Source organism: Cricetulus griseus, chromosome 2 (assembly GCF_003668045.3).
Source record: "Cricetulus griseus strain 17A/GY chromosome 2, alternate assembly CriGri-PICRH-1.0, whole genome shotgun sequence".
Classification (NCBI taxonomy): domain Eukaryota; kingdom Metazoa; phylum Chordata; class Mammalia; order Rodentia; family Cricetidae; genus Cricetulus; species Cricetulus griseus.
This window is the reverse complement of record NC_048595.1, coordinates 461,038,749-461,057,062: the sequence shown is the minus strand read 5'-3', so window position 1 is coordinate 461,057,062 and position 18,314 is coordinate 461,038,749.

Sequence of the window (18,314 nt, the reverse complement as noted above, 5' to 3'; positions counted from 1 at the left end):
CTCAAAGAACAAACTCTTTATTTCATTGATTCTTTGTAATGTTTTCCTAGTTCTACTTTATTAATTTCAGCCCTCAGTTTGATTATTTCCTAGCATATACTCCTCCAGGGTGAGTTTGCTTCTTTTTGTTCTAAAGCTTTCAGTTGTTCTGTCAATTGTCTAGTGTAACTATTCTCCAGTTTCTTGATGAACTTTCCTCTTAGCACTGCTTTCAAGGTGTCCCATAAGTTTGGGTATGTTGTGTCTCCATTCTCATTACAATCTAGGAAGTCTTTAATTTCTGTTTTTATTTCTTCCTTGACCCAGGAATGGTGCAATTGGGTGTTACTCAATTTCCATGAGTTTGTAGGTTTTCTGCAATTTGTGTTGCTGTTGAATTCTAACTTTATAGCATGGTGGCCTGATAAGATATGGGGATTATTTCAATTTTTTTTTATCTGTTGAGGTTTGCTTTATTGCCAAGTATGTGGTCCATTTTAGAGAAGGTTCCATGTGATTCTGAAAAATAAGTCATGTTCTTTTGTGTTTGGATGGAATGTTCCATAGATGCCTGTTAATCCCAATTAATTCATAACTTCTGTTAGATCCTTCGTTTCATTGAAGTTTCTGTCTGGTGGTCCTGTCTAGTGCTGAGAGTGGGGTGTTAAAGTCTCCTACTATAAGTGTTTGGGGTTTTATGTGTTATTTGTGCTTTAGTAATGTTTCTTTTACAAATGTGGTTTTCTTTGTATTTGGGGCATAGATGTTGAGGATTGAGACTTCATCTTGATGGACTTTTCCTGTGATGAGTATGAAATGCCCTTCTTCATCTCTTTTGATTGATTTTAGTTTGAAGTCTAATTTGTTAGATATTAGGATCACTACATCAGCTTGTTTCTTGGACCCATTTTATTGGAAAATCTTTTCCCAACCCTTTACTCTGAGGTAACGCCTGTCTTTGACGTTGAGTTGTGTTTCTTGTATAAAGCAGAAGGATGGATTCTGTCTTTTTATCCATTCTGTTAGCCTGTATCTTTTTATACGCAGGTAAAGACCATTGACTTTGAGGGATATTAATGTCCATTGATTGTTGGTTCTTTTGTTTTGTATTTATTATTGGTGGTGTCATTGTGTGTGAATTTTGCCTTCCTTTTTCTTTTAGTGTTTGTTAAAGTGGTATTATTTATTGCCTATGTTTTCATGCATGCAATTATCTTCGTTGGGTTGGATTTACCTTCCAAAACTTTCTGTAGGACTGAATTTGTGGATGTGTATTATTTAAATCTGGTTTTGTCATGGAATATCTTGTTTTCTTCATGTATAGTGATTGAAAGCTTTGCTGGGTTAGTCTAGGTTGGTATCCATATTCCCTTAGTATTTGTAGGACAAAGTACCTTCTGGCTTTCAAATTTTCCATTGAGAAGTTAGTTGTGATTCTGATAGGTCTGCCTTTATATGTTATTTGGCCTTTTTCCTTTGCTGCTCTTAATATTTTCTCTTTATTTTGTAAGTTTGGTCTTTTGATTATTATGTGGTGAGGGGACTACTTTTTGTGGTCCAGTCTATTTGATGGTCTGTAAGTTTCTTGTACTTTCATAGGCACATCCTTCTGTAGTTTGGGGAAGTTTTCTTCTATGATTTTGTTGAACATGTTTTATGTACCTTTGAGCTGTATTTCTTCACCTTTTTCTATACCTATTATTCTTAGGTTTGGCCTTTTCACAGTGTCCCATATTTCCTGCAAATTTTGTCTTAGGGAATTGTTGGAGTTGAGATTTTCTTTGGTCAATGACTGTATATCCTCTAGTGAGTCTTCAACAACTGAGATTCTTTCTTCCATCTCTTGTATTCTATTGGTTATACTTACATCCTTAGTTCCTGATTGCTTATCCAGCCTTTCTATTTCAAGCATCCCCTCATTCTGTGTTTTCTTTATTTTTTCTACTTCAGGTTTCATGCCTTGAACTGTTTCGATTATTTCCTTGTTTGGTTGTTTTTTCTTGGCTTTCTTTAGATTCTTTAAGAGAATTATTTATTTCTTGAATATTTTTGTTTGTTTTTTCTACTATTTCTTTAAGAGATTTTCTCATTTCCTCTTTAAGGGACTCTATCATCCTCATAAAGTAGTTTTTAAGATCTGGCTCTTCTTCTTCTTCTTCTTCTTCTTCTTCTTCTTCTTCTTCTTCTTCTTCTTCTTCTTCTTCTTCATCTCCTCCTCCTCCTCCTCCTATGTTGTGTTTTTCAGATCTTGCTGTTGTGGCATCACTAGATTCTGGTGGTGTAATATTGGTCTTTCTGTTGTTGAGTGTGTTCTTATTCTGTCTCCTTCCCGTGTCTTCTTCAAGTGGATTCAGGGAGTCTCTCTAGCTCCTCTTGTCACCTGGTGGTGTATGTGGGCCTGGGTGCAGCTCTGGATGGTTTTGCTGCTCCTTGTATTCTCTTCCCTCAACAGAGGTCAGGGCTCAGCAAATTCAAGGTGGGGGGGAAAGAAGAGTGACATTTTTCCAGACTCAGGGAGGTCTATGTCAGGCACCGACCCAGCGAGAATCAAGGGGTGATGGCAGGAGTTGGGCAGGAGCAGAGTCAGATTCTTTTCTGATGGCATCTGCCTCAACATAGACCCACCAGAAGAGAAGAAAATGAAATCTTTTATTTTCATAATGAAAGCATGTGTTTATATTGTGAAGCATACTCATAAATAATCTGTCCTAACCATTTAGTTATTTGCTATTTATACCTATGACATTATCTATCCCGTTTATCTTCACATTTTATGACCATACTTTCTCAATGTATTAAACTTCCAGTTTTCCATAGACTCTAAATGAGTACCAGTTTGTTTCTTTAATGAAAGGATAATAGGCACATTGACAAACTCTTTCTAGTTCCCATTTGTGTTATACTACATTGAATGGGACTTCCTACCCATCATGTGGTCACCATTTAACAGATTGTGGGACATACTCCAGCATGAGAAGTGACTTAGTCAAAAACACATAACTAGTGAATGGAAGACCCATTTAAAAGTCTGCAAGTGCCAGACTTTGTAGTCTTTCAATTACAAACCACTACTGAAGCTGCATGTTATCTAAAAATCTGTAGATTTGAATCTTGCACAAAATATGCTTATCTGTGAGTTCATTTTAATAATGTGACTCTAAACACAGCTCATAGCCATAAAATTCCAAACATAAAACAGTAAAATCACTGAAGAGAATCTGTGATCTCTATGCAGACAGCTTCTGCAACTCCTCCCATGTGTTAGTAATTTGCAATGTGCCTGTGTTGGCAGAGTCCCTGCTTTCCTCTGTTTGTTGCAAGCATCTCTCTTCTGTCATGAAGACTCTAGTGCTTTGGCAAAATAGGAATTCAGAATTTTAAACGTGTATCTAAAAATGTGTTCCTCCTGCTGTAAGAAGTAAATTTTAGAAGTTTGACAGTTGGGCATCCAGATTTGAAGAAGAAAAATTAATAGGAATGCCAGAATTTCACTTGGAAATATAAAACACCCCCAAAATAGGAAAAGGTGACAATGAATTTGGAGAATCATTAATGAGCTGGTATATATTAATACGCATTGAATTCCATTTTGAATATGCAACATTTCACAGGGTTCTAAGTAAGGCTCCTAAATGGTCCTACCTACAATTTGGACCTCTACCATGGTCCAAATAGTCTTTATCCTGAATACTAATTTTTCTCCTGAATTTGTAGATTCTGTACACATTTCCAAAGAAACTATTTCTGATACAACTGATGGAGAAGTGTATTGGTAATTTGAACTGATAGAACTACCAGAATTGGTGATGCACCTTAAATAGGGTCTATCTCTATCCTAATCAATTTTTGATGCTCTACGTTTTTTTTGTTTGTTTGTTTGCTTAGCTTAAATGATTCAAAAATGTTTATACATGAGTTAGCAGGATACCACATATTTAATATATTTAACTCCTCAAATATTTGTCATTTCTATATAGTAAAAAGCTTTAAAATATTTTCTAGTTTAAAAATGTACATTGTATTATTGATGTTATCTATGCTTACCTTTCTGTGCAAGAGTGCACCAGCACCTATTTCTATCTGGAACTTAGTTGATCATTGATCATCTTTTCTCCATCCTCCTTTCCATTTTCCTGAGGCCCTAGGAAGTATCATTCTATTCAGCATCTATGAGATCATCTTTAGAGCCTATGTGTAATTGAGGTCACGTTATCTTTGACTTTGTCTGCTTTTTTATGATGGCCCTACCCATTGCAGTGAGATGATATCTAATTGTGTTTCTGTTTCATTTCTCTGATGACTAGTAATATTGAGCTTTTCCCCATATACTTACTAGTTATTTGTTTGAATTCTTTTGAGGAACACCTGCTTACATACCTGATCCTGGTATCACTCTAAAATTTTAATTTGCTGCTGGATGGAATTCATTAGCTTATATTAAGTATTTTATCATATATGTTTATTAAAACTGGTAGTTTTATTTATTTATTTATTTATTTATTTATTTATTTATTTATTTATTTGCTAGAGCAATGCTGGCATCCTCAAATGCAGAAAAACTCATTCTGTTACTGTTTTGTGCCAACTTAAGGAGTAAGTTGTACTTTGAATGTTAGCAGAATTTAATAGTGACACTATTTGATCCTTGTGCTGTCTTTGATGGAAACTTCATTACACTTTTAGACTTCTGACTTGTAACTGATCTACTTGGATATTCATTTCTTCATGATACAGTCTTGGCTATATGTATACATATAAGACTTTGTTACTTCTAGGTTTTCAAATTGGTTGGCACATGCCTGAAGTCCTCTCTTTTTCCTGCTTTCTAATGTAAATTATATTTTTTTCTGACACAAGTCCAGCAATTTCTGCTTTCTAAGGGGTTTCATTTGCATTGAAGATCCTTCCACATTCCATCATTTTCAGTCTCTGTATGTCCTTACAGATGAAGTGAGTTTCCTATAACAAGCTTATACTTGGGTCTTAAAAGTCACCCATTCAATCACCATCTTTCAATTGAGAAATTTAAAGCACTTATACATGCATGGCCATACTCCGCCCACTCTGTAACCTATTTTCTGCCTTTGTTGTCTTCACTTTGTTGATCCCTCTTTTACTCTTTCTCTAATTGCTATAACCTTTTGATATGTGGTTACCATAAAATTTACCAAAACAACATTTTGTTATTATTAGTAATTTGGACATTATTGACTGAAAATTTCTCATTTCTATCAAAAGAACTATAAATTTACAGTTCATCCTCCCTAAATTTAAATTGTTACTGCATCTTATAACTTAGTATACTACCTGTATTTCATGGCTATAGCAATGAATACAATGACTTTCTATACAACAAAAGATCCTAAGAGGACCTGGATCCTATGAGCCTGATCGTCCCAAAACTATGGTTGAATGTTTATGGTCACAGTCTTATTAATGCAAGCAACCCTATGCAAGCTACCAGTGCTGTGAATTCATGAGTACCACGACTTTGTCATGCTCATAAGAATGTATCATAGACTTCTCTTTGCTCAGATGGTGCCTCAGCTAAGGTGGAACACTCCACACAGTCACTTGCTTTCAACACCTTGGCTATTTATGAGTACCTGCATTAACCACTGTTTGCTGAAAAAAAATTTCTTTGATAATCCATGAGGCAGTTTGACAATATTTCCATTAAACAAACAAAATCAGCAAGATCGCCCCCTGGTGCCTGTGGCATCCACATAGATGGGCCTTTGATCTAGTCCCCAGTACTGGACCTCAGATCTATTCAGAAATTGGTGGGTGATTACTTCTGTAAAAGCTGTGCCTCTACTGCCTCTACTATGCTCATAGGAAAATCTTGGTATTGCAGCAAGCAAACTTCAAAGCTAAAAAAAGACAATTGCTGCCTTTTCTAACCTAGTTGCCTGTGTTGTACTTTCCATAATGATTAAGCATGGCTAGCAGGAAGAAGTTTCATATCAGTTTCATCGTGGCTTCTACAACTACATGTGTGGTATAGGGCCTTAACATTCAGTTCTCATTGGCAACCAGTAACAGGTACATGTATAGGTTTTTTTTTTTTTTTTTTTTTTTTTTTTTTTGTGTGTGTGTGTGGGGGGGGCGGTGGTTGCTCTTGAGCTTTCTGGGCAATAACTTGGAGGGAGACACCACACACCAGGCATATGATTTTCATTTAATAGACCATAGGCCATGTCTTCTGGGATTGGCATCAACAGCCCATACATGATACCTCTGTCTTTTAAAATTAAGTTCTTATTTAGTTTAGAAAGTGATAGATTTTGGTGTTGCTTCTTCACAAATCCTTAGTTTTGGTTAGAACTTTCTCTTAAACCCTATGTGGACTGCTTTTCTTTCTAATTTTTAAACATTTTTTATTAATTTATATTTTACATTCCAATCCCAGTTCCCCCTCCCTCCTATCCTCTAGCACCCCCCACTCAGCCCCTCACCTCTCACCTGCTCTGTGGAGAGTAAGGCCTCCTTTAGGAAGTCTATTAAGTCTGTCTCATTATCTTAAGGCAGGACCAAAATACCTCCGCACTCCCCATGCCCTTGTGTCTAGGCTGAGCAAGGTGTCTCTTCACATAGAATGGGCTCCACTGAGTCAGTTTGTGCATTAGAGTTAGATTTTGGACCCACTACCAGTGGCTTCATATATTGTCCCAGCAGCACCATTGGCACCTATATTAAGGGAGACTAGTTTGGTTTTATGCAGGTTCCCCATTTGTCAGACAGGAGTGTATGATCTCTCACTAGCTCTGGTCAGCTGATTCTGAGGGTTTCCCCATCATGGACTTGACTTCTTTTTTTCATATTACTATTCTGTCCTCATTTTTATTGTACTCTAGGAGCTTGACCCAATGGTTAGTTGTGTATTTCTGCATCTGCTTCCATCTGTTTCTGGAAGAGGGTTCTAGCTTCTCTGGGGTTGTAGATTGTAAGCTGGGTATCTTTTGCTTTATGTCTGGCATCTACTTATGAGTGAGTACATACTATGTTGGTCTTTCTGGTTTACCTTACTCAGGATGTTTTTTTCTAGTTCTGTCCATTTGCCTGAAAATTTTAGGATGTCATTTCTTACTGCTGAGGACTGCTCCATTGTGTAAATGTATCACATTTTCTTTACCCATTCTTCAGTTGAGGGGCATCTAGGTTGTTTCCAAGATCTGGCTATTACAAATGATGTTGCTATGAACATAGTTGAGCAAATGTCCTTGTGGGGTGAATGTGCCTCCTTTGGGTATATGTCTAAAAATGATATTGAAGGGTCTTCAAGTGGGTTGATCCCTAATTTTCTGAGAAATTGACATACTTATTTCCACAGCAACTGTACAAGTTTGTGCTCCCACCAGCAGTGGAGAATGTTCCCCTTTCTCACACCTTCTTCAGCATAAGCTATCATCAGTGTTTTTTATTTTAGCTATTCCTATTGATGTAAGATGGAATCTCAGAGTTGTTTTGATTTGCATTTCCCTGATGACTAAGGATGTTAAGCATTTCCTTAAGTGGCATTCTACCATTTGAAATTGTTCTGTTGAGAATTCTCTGTTTAGATCTGTACCCCATTTTTAAATTGGATTATTTGGTATTTTGATGTCTAGTTTCTTGATTTCTTTGCATATTTTGTAGATCAGCTCTCTGTCAGAAGTGGGGTTGGTGAAGATCTTTCCCATTCTGTAGGGAGCTTTTTTTTTTTTAATCTTGTTGACCATCTTTTTTGTTTTACAGAAGCTTCTCAGTGTCCTATTTATTAATTGTTGCTCTTAGTGTCTGTGCTACTGGTGGTTTCCTGTGCCAGTGCATTCAAGGCTACTTCCCGCTTTCTCTTCTATGAGGTTCAGTGTGGATGTATTTATATTGAGGTCTTTGATCCATTTCCACTAGAGTTTTTTTGCATGTCGATAGATAGATAGATAGATATGGATCTATTTGTATTCTTCTACATGTTGACAGCCAGTTATACTAGCATCATTTGTGAATATTCTTTTTTTCCATTTTATGTTTTTAGATTCTTTGCCAAAAATTAGTGTGTTCATAGGTGTGTGGGTTGATATCAGGGTCTTCAATTCAATTCCATTGGTCCACCTGTCTGTTTTTATGCCTATACCATGCTGTTTTCATTACTATAGCTCTATAGTAGAGCTTGGAGTCAGGGGTAGTCATGTCCCCAGATGATCCTTTATTGTACAGGGTTGTTTTGGCTATCCTAGGATTTTTGTTTTTCAATATGAAGTTGAGTATTATTCTTTTCAGGCCAGTGAAGAATTGTGTTGGGATTTTAATGCAGATTGCATTAAATCTGTAGATTACTTTTGGTAGGTTTGCCATTTGTACTATGTTTATCTGACCTATCCAAGAGCATGAGAGAGCTTTCCATTTTCTGATAAATTCTTTAATTAAAGACTCAAAATTCTTGTCATACAGGTCTTTCACTTGTTTGGTTAGAGCTACCCCAAGATAGTTTATGTTATTTGTGGCTATTGTGAAAGATGATATTTTCTCTGATTTTTTTCTCAGCCTGTTTATCATGTATATAAAGGAGGGCTACTGATTTTTTTATTTAATCTTGTATCCTACAACATTACAGATGGTATTTATCAGTTGTGGCAGTTCTCTGGTAGAAGTTTTGGGGTCACTTATGTAAATAAGTGGGGTCATCATCAAATAGCAAGAGTTTGACTTCTTTCCCAATTTGTAGTCCTTTGATCTTATTTTGTTGTCTAATTGTTCTTGCTAGAACTTGGAGTACTATATTGAAATTAGATATGGAGAGAGTAGACAGCCTTGACTTATTCCTGATTTCAGTGGGATTGCTTTTAGTTTCTCACCATTTAGTTTGATGTTGGCTGTTGATGATGGTATTATGTGTTTAATTCACTTCCTTGGGATTTGTTGCTGTAAGTTCATCTATTTCCTGTGTTCTTGTGGATGTAGCTGACTTTTTTGGGTTGGTGGTTTCCTTCTAGTACTTTATGTAGGGCTGGGTTTGTGGATAGGTATTGTTTAAATTTGGTTTTATCATGGAATATATTGTTTTTGCCATCTATGGTGTCCCCTTGGGGTGGAGGAAAGTAAGCACAACACCACTGACATAGGCATCAGGAATAAGTTGAAACATCGAGCTCAATTTATTTCAGAGAGGGGTAAGCCTTATATATACCCCTTAACCCTGTGCCAAGGGAGGAAATCCACTGAGCTGGCATCTGCTGAGGTGATGTGGTTGCTCTTCATAGGTCCACTTGGCTACTGTTGTCAAGGTCCTCTGGCAGACCCAGGTTGGCTGTCAGGAAATATCTACTGCACATGCACTAGGCCTGGTGTCAGGCCCATTGAGGCTCAGTTATCCCACATTTCCACCCTTTTATTATTATTTTTACAGTACATGCTCAGTGGGAGCTAGGGTGCTTTGCCCTGGCCTTGTCCCCACCTCAGGAGGGCTCAGCATCATGGACTGTGCTTTTCTTAGGTAGGCCTGCCAAACAGATCCATTCTTGACTACCAGCTGTAGAAGAGCATCAGTCCTGGCAAGCTGTCCAGGAGTTCAACTCAGTGTTTAGCTGTGGATCTCTGCTTATGATTCCATCAGCTACTGGGTGAAGGCTCTAGGATGGCATATAAGGTAGACATCAATCTCAATATAGGGGAAGGGCATTGAAGGTAGCCTCTCCACTATTGCTTAGATTCTTAGTTGGGGGTCATCCTTATGGATCTCTGGATATTTCCCTAGTGCCAGATTTCTCTTTAAACCTATAATGTCTCCCTCTATTATGGTATCTCTTTTCTTGCCTTCTTATTCTATTCTTCCTCTGACTCAATCTTCCTTATCCCTCATATTCTCCTCCCTCCTCCCCTTCCTTCTATTTCCCTCCTCTCCCCCCATGCTCCCAATTTGCTCAGGAGATCTTGTCCCTTTCCCCTTCTCCATGTGTCCATGTATGTCTCTCTTAGGGTCTTCCTTGCTTCCTAGCTTCTCAGGGGTTGTGGGTTGTAGGCTGGTTATCCTTTGCTCTATGTTTAAAATCCACTTATGAGTGAGTACATACTACGTTTTACTTTCTGGGTCTGGGTTACCTCACTCAGGATGGTTTCTTCTAAGTCCATCCATTTGCCTGTGAATTTCAAGATTTCATTGTTCCCCCCCCACACACTGAGTAGTACTCCATTGTATAAATTTACCATATTTTCTTTATCCATTCTTTGGTTGAAGGGCATGTAGGTTGCTTCCAGGTTCTGGCCAGAACTTTGCAGCCTCTTCCTTATCATCAGAGTTAGAGGGCATATCAGACATTGGTGGAATGGAAGTGATAGATAAATTGACATCATGTAGTATCTGACAGGGATTATTGTGGGCCTTAAACATCTCCTCCACCAAGGAGGATCTTAAGCTAGCAATTATTGCCAGCAAAATAGGGATTAGAGATAACTGAGGGGCCACTCCCAAGGCTACCTTTTAATTCCTATCCAGACACAAAAGCTGCATCCAGAGATCAGGGTCCCATATATTCTCTGGGGAGATCCAAGGCATTAAAACATTAGCCTATGTCCAAAATTTTTCTAGGTTCATAGTTCCAGTTCATAGCCTTCAGCTGATTAAAAGGGACTTGAGGGGCCCATATTACAATGAGAAGGGAGATTTCTCATGAGGAAAATGCAGCCAAGTAACAGAGTGAAAGGATGTGAGCACATATCACTGGACAGGGGACAGTGGTTGGGATGATCAGGAAGGGATCCTTTGTTCCACCTCCTGGAGGGGATCAATCCTTATATAGTAGTGCCAGTCAAACCAAGACAAGTGATATGTGCCTCTCTATCACTTTAGGAGACAAAGACAAACACCAAAAAGGAAGAGAGGTGGTCCCGAAGAAGGACTGAAGGAGCACTCAACATAGAGGGCCTTACTTACCAAAAATCACTGATTAGCAGCACTGTCTAGCACCATGAGTGAAGAGAAGGGATCCATTTGGCCGAGATATCAAAAAAACAAATGTATGATTGGGTCACTCAAGCCTAATGCAGCAAAGAAAAAAAGGCAAAAATGGTGGCCCCCAAAATTACTGAGGCAATGACAATGGCAGCGATCTAGGTAGGCTCAATACCCATGTCAAGTTCCATGTTGCAGGGCACCAGATGTTGTAGGATGCCAATGGGTAGCGGGTAGAGGAAAGTCGGTGCAACATCAATGACACAGGTATCAGGAACAAGTTGAAACAACAATCTCAGTTTGTTCCAGAAAGAATAAGCCATGTATACCTTCCAACCCTGCCCTAGGGGAGGAGATCCACTGAGCTGGCATGGGCTGAGGTGATGTGGTCCCTGTCCATAGGTCCATGTCATCTCTTGTCAGACTTGGCTGCTCTTGTCATGATCCTCTTGCAGACCTAGTATAGTTGTCAGGAAATATCTACTGCACATGCTCTTACTATCAGTGTAGGCTGGTTACTACTGTAAATGTTCTAGGCCAGATGTCTGGCCCATTGAGGCTTAGTTACCTCACACAGAATACCCTTGGTTTGTTTTCTTTATTGCCTCTATTTCGGATTTCAAGTCTTGAATTGTTTCCTTCACTTATTTGATTGTTTTCTCTGAGGGATTTGTTGATTTCTTCTGATTTCCTCTTTAAGGGCCTTAATCATCCTCATAAAGTTATTTTTTAGGTCATTTTCTTCTGCTTTATCTGTGTTGGCATGCTCAGGTCTTGTGTTGTAGCACCACTATTTCTAGTGGTGCCATATTGCTCTTACCTTGTTGTCTACACATCTCTTCCTCTAATCAGTATAGGAGGACCTTGTGCTTCACGGAGTCTCTCTTTTTACAATTGGTATAGTTGGGGACTGTGGCTTCATTGACTGCTCCTTTAGGTGTAAGAAGAACACTTGGTGAATGCTTTCCTGGTAGAAGAGGGCCCAAGGCTCAGGTGGTCATTCCTTGAAGTGCAGGTGGAGCTAAAGCTCTGGTGGGTGCTACTCCCATTGGAGGCAGGGCTATGGCTCTGGCTCTGGTGATTGCTCCTCTAGGTGTAGGTGGGGCTGAGGATCCAGTGGCTGATGTAGCAGTGGGGTATCTCAAACTGAGAAATGGCGGTGGATTCTGGCTGGGACACAGGTGCTCTTTCCCAGAAACTTCTTTCCATAGTTTCTGGAAGCTACTGCTGCCATCTTACCTGTTGGTTGCTCCTGAGCCTGAGGCTCATTCCTCCCTCTGATGCTGCTTCTAGGCTGGAGTTTGGGCCTCCCACTGACACTGCTTCAGGGTTGATGGTTCAGGCCTCCCTCCGATGCTGCTTCCTGGTCTGAGGCTCAGGCTTTCCTCTGATTTGGTTTTTCTTTTTACATTGTTATTATATCTGTGTGACTCTGGAATTAGTCTATAAGCCAAATTTTTCTTATCTTTGTTTTGAGTGCAAGTCACCTTTCTTCTTTGAATGAAGACATTTGCAATATTTATTAAAGAATAAGCTTTAGTAAGGAGGGGGTATTTTTCCCCTCTGTAGAACTGTAGTTTAGGCCTCAAGCTCTGTCTCTATGCCTTTTCTTAATGTCAGCTACTGTTAGCAATGAGTCAATATCTAGGGGTCAACAATGCTGAGTTAGAAGATATCAGTACAAAAATTTTCCATCAGTGGGCAAAGACACACACTAAAGGCTTCATACAAAAAACCTATAGCCAAGACTAAACAAGGAGACGAAAGACCTCTACAATGAAAACTTTGAAGACATTTAAAAAGGCAAAATCTTCTATGCTCCTGGATTGTTAGAATGAATGTTGTATAAGTGTCTGTTATTAAAAACAATCTATAGACTTAATAGCTACAAAAAATCCAAATTACACTTTTCACAGAAATACTAAAATTAATACTGAAGCAAAAAGACCCCATATAGTCAAAGCAATCCTAAGCAGTAGAAGCAATGCAGGAAGCATCAAAGTTCCTGGTCTGACTTTACTTCAGGTGCTATTGTAACAAAAACAGCATGTTTATTGGTACAAAAACTGACATGCAGACCAATGAGATTGAATCCAACATTTGGAGGGACACACACACACACACACACACACACACACACACACACACACACAAAGATGCAAAAAACTTACACTGTAAAATAATGTGCTTCAACAAATGGTACTTGGAAATCTGATTCTTCATTTCTCTAAATCATCAAAGACTTAAACTTTAGAATTGCTAGAGGAAAACAAAGGTAAAAGGCAAAAAAGTGTTTCTGAAAAGAACTCCAAAGGCATGGGCAGTAATCCCAAGAAATTATTAAATGGATCATACAAAATTAAAAAGCTTCTGCCCAGTAAAGAAAACCATCCTCCAAATATTGTCAACTATTAGGGTATTAATATCACTGGAATTAGAATTATTCCAGAGACTCCTATGTGGACAGATTTGAGGATGTGGTATATTATGATCTTCCCAATGTTAGTTTTCACCAATTCAGAATTCAATTCTAGGACAAAGTCTAGTATTGGATAGTGAATGTCAACTCACACTACACTCCACTGCCTGAAGCCAGGGGAAGGCCACCCATTGAACTTACAATGAGAAATAGAGTTGTTATAAACAAGACAATATTTATCTCTGTTTTTATGAATGATTAGCCAGGAAGATAAATCATTGACAGCAGAAAAATAGAGTGAGTGTCAGAAACTACTCTGTGAGGTCCAGAGTAGTTAAGTGCAAGGAAGAACCAGAAATTACTGCACTTTGTTTTCTCTTACTGCTCCATACCACTGTTTGGCCAAATGGCTGATATCCATTATTCAGCCCAGTTGAAGCCCAGGAATTATAGGTTAATTTATAATAAATAATTTAAATGAACAAGTATATCATCAAATAAAATCAGTCTTATATAAGAAATTACTATAAAGTACCCCTCAGACCTCCCATTTCCCCTCTAGTTAGCTAGTAAATCCCATCAGTTGCTATTTTCAAGAAATGTTATTTAGGATGAAAATTGCTTTAAGCATTCGCCTGAGGATGAATGGGTGATGTTGAGAGGCTATCTTTTTCCATGGTATATGTACTAGGATGCCTATAGGTTTTTGTTTTATTTTTGTTGTGTTTTTATTTGCTGGTTAATGGGTATAAGTACTTCAAGTATCAAATAATAATCATGAAGAAATTCCTCCATTAGCTCTATAAGACTCTTTGAAAATCTTAAGGGGAGAAAAATGTCAAACCATGACTTGAGACAAAAGCCCTGGAAAACTGAGTGTTGAAGAGAGAACATGATCCATAGAAGAGGAGTTAATCTCTCATGAATGAACGTAAAAAATAATGATGAGAATTAACAGTATATTCTAGCTATCAAAAGATTGGAGGCTGTCATGAGAGATAGGGAATTTCACCTTTCAGAGAATAAAGCATGGACTGAGTGGTCTCTTGACAAGAATACTGTTGATGACTTCATCTCTGAAAATGTGGTAGACATACTACATAGTTTGCCCACAACAGGAGTTGTTTGCTCTTTAATCATATATAACTATTTATAGAACTTCCTTCCTTTTAAAATGCCCATACATGATATAGATGTATACTTAGAACAGTGATTTCTCGCCTCTGGTTAAATATTACAGTGACTCAGAAATCTTTTAAAATGTACTGATGCCTAGACATTTTCACCTTCTAAAATAAAAAAAAAACATGGTGATTAGCTGAAGGTATCCACAATTTTAAAAGCTTTCCAAGTGACTCACATACTCAACAGGGATCTACAGTCCCTTACCTGAGGTAATCCTTCCTTCTTATTTGAACTTAACTAGACCTTCTATTGTTACAAGAGACCATAAAAGATTAATAAATATAAATTATCATATTTTTAAAAAAATTTATCTGTGTGCATTTATTTAACAATACTATCTTTTTATTTCTCTCAAATCTGACGACATTTTGAAGCGTCCACATTCTGTTATTAAGTGGAATATAGTAGTTTTACTTAATATAAGCCTTGCGTTTTCCATGGGCAAACCTGAGTCCATAAAGATTCCTTGCCTAACTTACATCTGTCTTCAATGAGGTAATTATTTTGTCAAGTGTGGAGCTAAGAAGTTTACTGTGTGTGCAACAGTGAATTAAATTGCTGCACAGTAGATACAGTAATCATTTAACTCTTATTCGTTTATTAGATTTGATCCTTTGAATTATTTTATCACTTAGCCATGAGACCTCAAATTCACTCTAATATGTTTAATTCTTTACCAGCTGCTTCTTGAGAGATGGTTTTACTTCTTACATTGGCATGGTTGTGGGCTTCATGATAATAGTATGCTTTTTATTTTTGGTAATTCATGAGAGGAAAAACAAAATGAAACACAGTCAATTATTTCTATGGAATTTTTCATGTGTCCTCATGATTTTAATATAATAAATAAAAGATGTCAGGCATAAGTCCCAAACAGGACATTTTAGAGATAAATTTTACCTAATTTCTGAAGTACTTAACATGCAGGAATATACTTTTTGATGCTGATACTATTTCATGCATATTTTAAGAAACATACCTCTGCTTTGTTTTTATCATGAAGCATTAGAAAGTGAAGGCTAGAAGTATTGGGTTTTCACAGACGATGGTGTGCCTTGTTTTCCATCATGCCCCAGAATCATGTTCATTAATGCATGATACTAGGCCAAAAAGTTTAATATCTTTAGCTTACAACATTTGGTTTGAAGAATGGGGAGCTCGATATGGAGAAATCAAGTCTATCCTCAACTCATGATATGAATTATTTGTTCCTGCCATAGACATGACTGATGGCTGGCATCCTTCATTTTTTTTTCTCTGTGTGCCGCAGTAGGCCACACATGCCTGTGAACCCCATAAAATACATGAGCTGACTGGAAAGCAATAAGATAATCATGCAATGAAATGGGACAAAGTTAATCACTGAAGCCACTGGAAAGGATTTTTTTATTATCTTTTATGGTAGCTTATATGATGATAGATGAGATGTATTTATAAAAAATAAAAGACAAACAGGATACAGAATGGAAAGTCATGTCTACATTGAATGCCTGCTTTGTAAGATCCTTATGTGTTCAAATACTGGTCTTCAGTTGTTGATACTGTTTGGGGGAGGCCATGGAACCTTTCTGGAGGAAATATGCCACTGAGGCCAGCTTTAAAGTTTTATAGCATTACTCTAATTTCATCTCTCTCTGCTTGTATGTGTGAATAAATATGTGACCACACCAACATAAAGAGGAGAGAGTTGGGGTGGGAGCGTGGATCTTCCTGAGAAGGGGAAATAGAATAAATTTTGTGGGTGGACTGGGAGTGGCGTGGGGATGGAAATAATAACATATGTCAATAAAAGACACAATAGAGTTTAACACATAATGCTGCCTCAAAAGTTAGAGAATGGGGAAAAGTAACACTTGCCAGTGTGGTTACAAACTGGCCAGAAGAAAACACTTTACAATATCATATAGTCATCAAAATAGACATACATGGGAGTTTGAAAACACTTTACAATATCATATAGTCATCAAAATAGACATACATGGGAGTTTGAAAGAAACTTATTAAACTTATATAAGTTTATTCCTTAGACAAGGAAACTTTGTGCGAGTTGGAAACTCTGTACCTATTTGTATATATTTTAAGGAATAAGTGAAGAATGCACTGAAATAATACATGTATATTACATGTGAATTGGTTACTGGGAATAGTCTGCTGTACCCCCAGTATGACAGAATATGGGAGCAAGTTCTGAAACAGAAGCAAGTGTAGTTCTGTTTTCTCCCCGAACCCTGCCCCACTTCACTAACCAAGGCAGTGATGACTCTGAGAATCATCACAAACACACAGGGTGGGAACTGTCTTACGGAATACTGGAAGAAAGGTCATAGAATGGAAGAAAGCTAGCAGGCAGAAATGAAGCTTGAATTTTGGCAAGAGGAGGAAATCTAGGTCTCTTAAAAGTTTTGGGCATTGATGGTATACATGGATGCAGCAAATAACCATACAGCATACTGGAGACAAACTAGAAGGGCAGACATTGAGATAAGGGATCATCAGGTACATTTGGAGACAAGAAGTGCTTGAAGATGGCCTCTCTATAGGAATTCAACTCAGCAGGGAGGAAAGACAAGACAGAATAGACTACACTGAGCCCATTCTATTCTAACCTATTCCAAAATGATGAGAAGTTATTCATCTGCTGAAACTGTGAGATGCCAATTGCAACCAAGGGAACAGGTGAAATCCATAGTTTTCCTGAGAAAGGAGGAATATTAATATTTATTCATTTATATGTTGATACAGGGTCTTGTTCAATATTCTAGGCTGGAATCAAACCGTCAGAAATTCTGCCTTAGCCTTACCCCTGTCAGAGTGCTGGTGAGGGTTGGCAGGCACAGGAGTTAGTCTAGTTTGAGAATATATTTGGTTTTGTTGATGTATATTCTCCCCTTATAATGTATTGTCACCCTTGTTCTTTCACTTTTGTGAAACAGTCTCTCTCTCTCTCTCTCTCTCTCTCTCTCTCTCTCTCTCTCTCTCACACACACACACACACACACACACACACACACACTCAATCCCCACCTGCATTGGGTCTCATATACTTCCATATCTGAATAATAATCTAAGTTTCACCACTACTAGCAATCAAATTTACAGTTTCAATTCAATTATATTCCCAATATATCTGGGTATGAAGAATAGAAAGGCTGATCATCCTGCACTTCTTTGGATGGATGTATAATTAAGATGAAACTGCTCATTTAGTGCTAGGGAACACCCTCTACTCACCATCTTATGCCTTTTTATAATAGAAAGTGCAAGTAAACAAAATCAGATGTGTAATGATATGTGTAATAAAATGATTATATGATCTACTATATCAATAAAAACAGACAGTCACTCTTACTATTTCCATTAGTAATGAAAAATCTTCTCTTGTACTCTATTAAAAGGAGTCCCAAACAATTATAGGGCTTAAGGATTCTCCTGTTACGATAAATCTTTCCGCCAAAGCCACCCAAATTCTACCGCCACGTGGATGGACAAAATAATACAGAGACATATTAGGTACAAATGCTGCTTGGCCAATGACTAGGATTCTTATCTGTTAGCTCAGTCTTAATTATCATAAATCTATATATTTTATAAGACTTGTCTTATCGGACACCTTCCATTGGTGTCCTTCCTTGCCAGTGGATCACATTGTGCTGCTGGAGGAAGAGTGGAGGGGAAAAGGGGCCACTTCCTGTTTCTCCTTGCTTAAATATGAGTCACCTTGCTCTGTCACTTCCTGCCTAGATCACCACTTCTCTACTACATTTCCCAGAACTCTCTTTGATTCCTAGTCCCATCTAACTT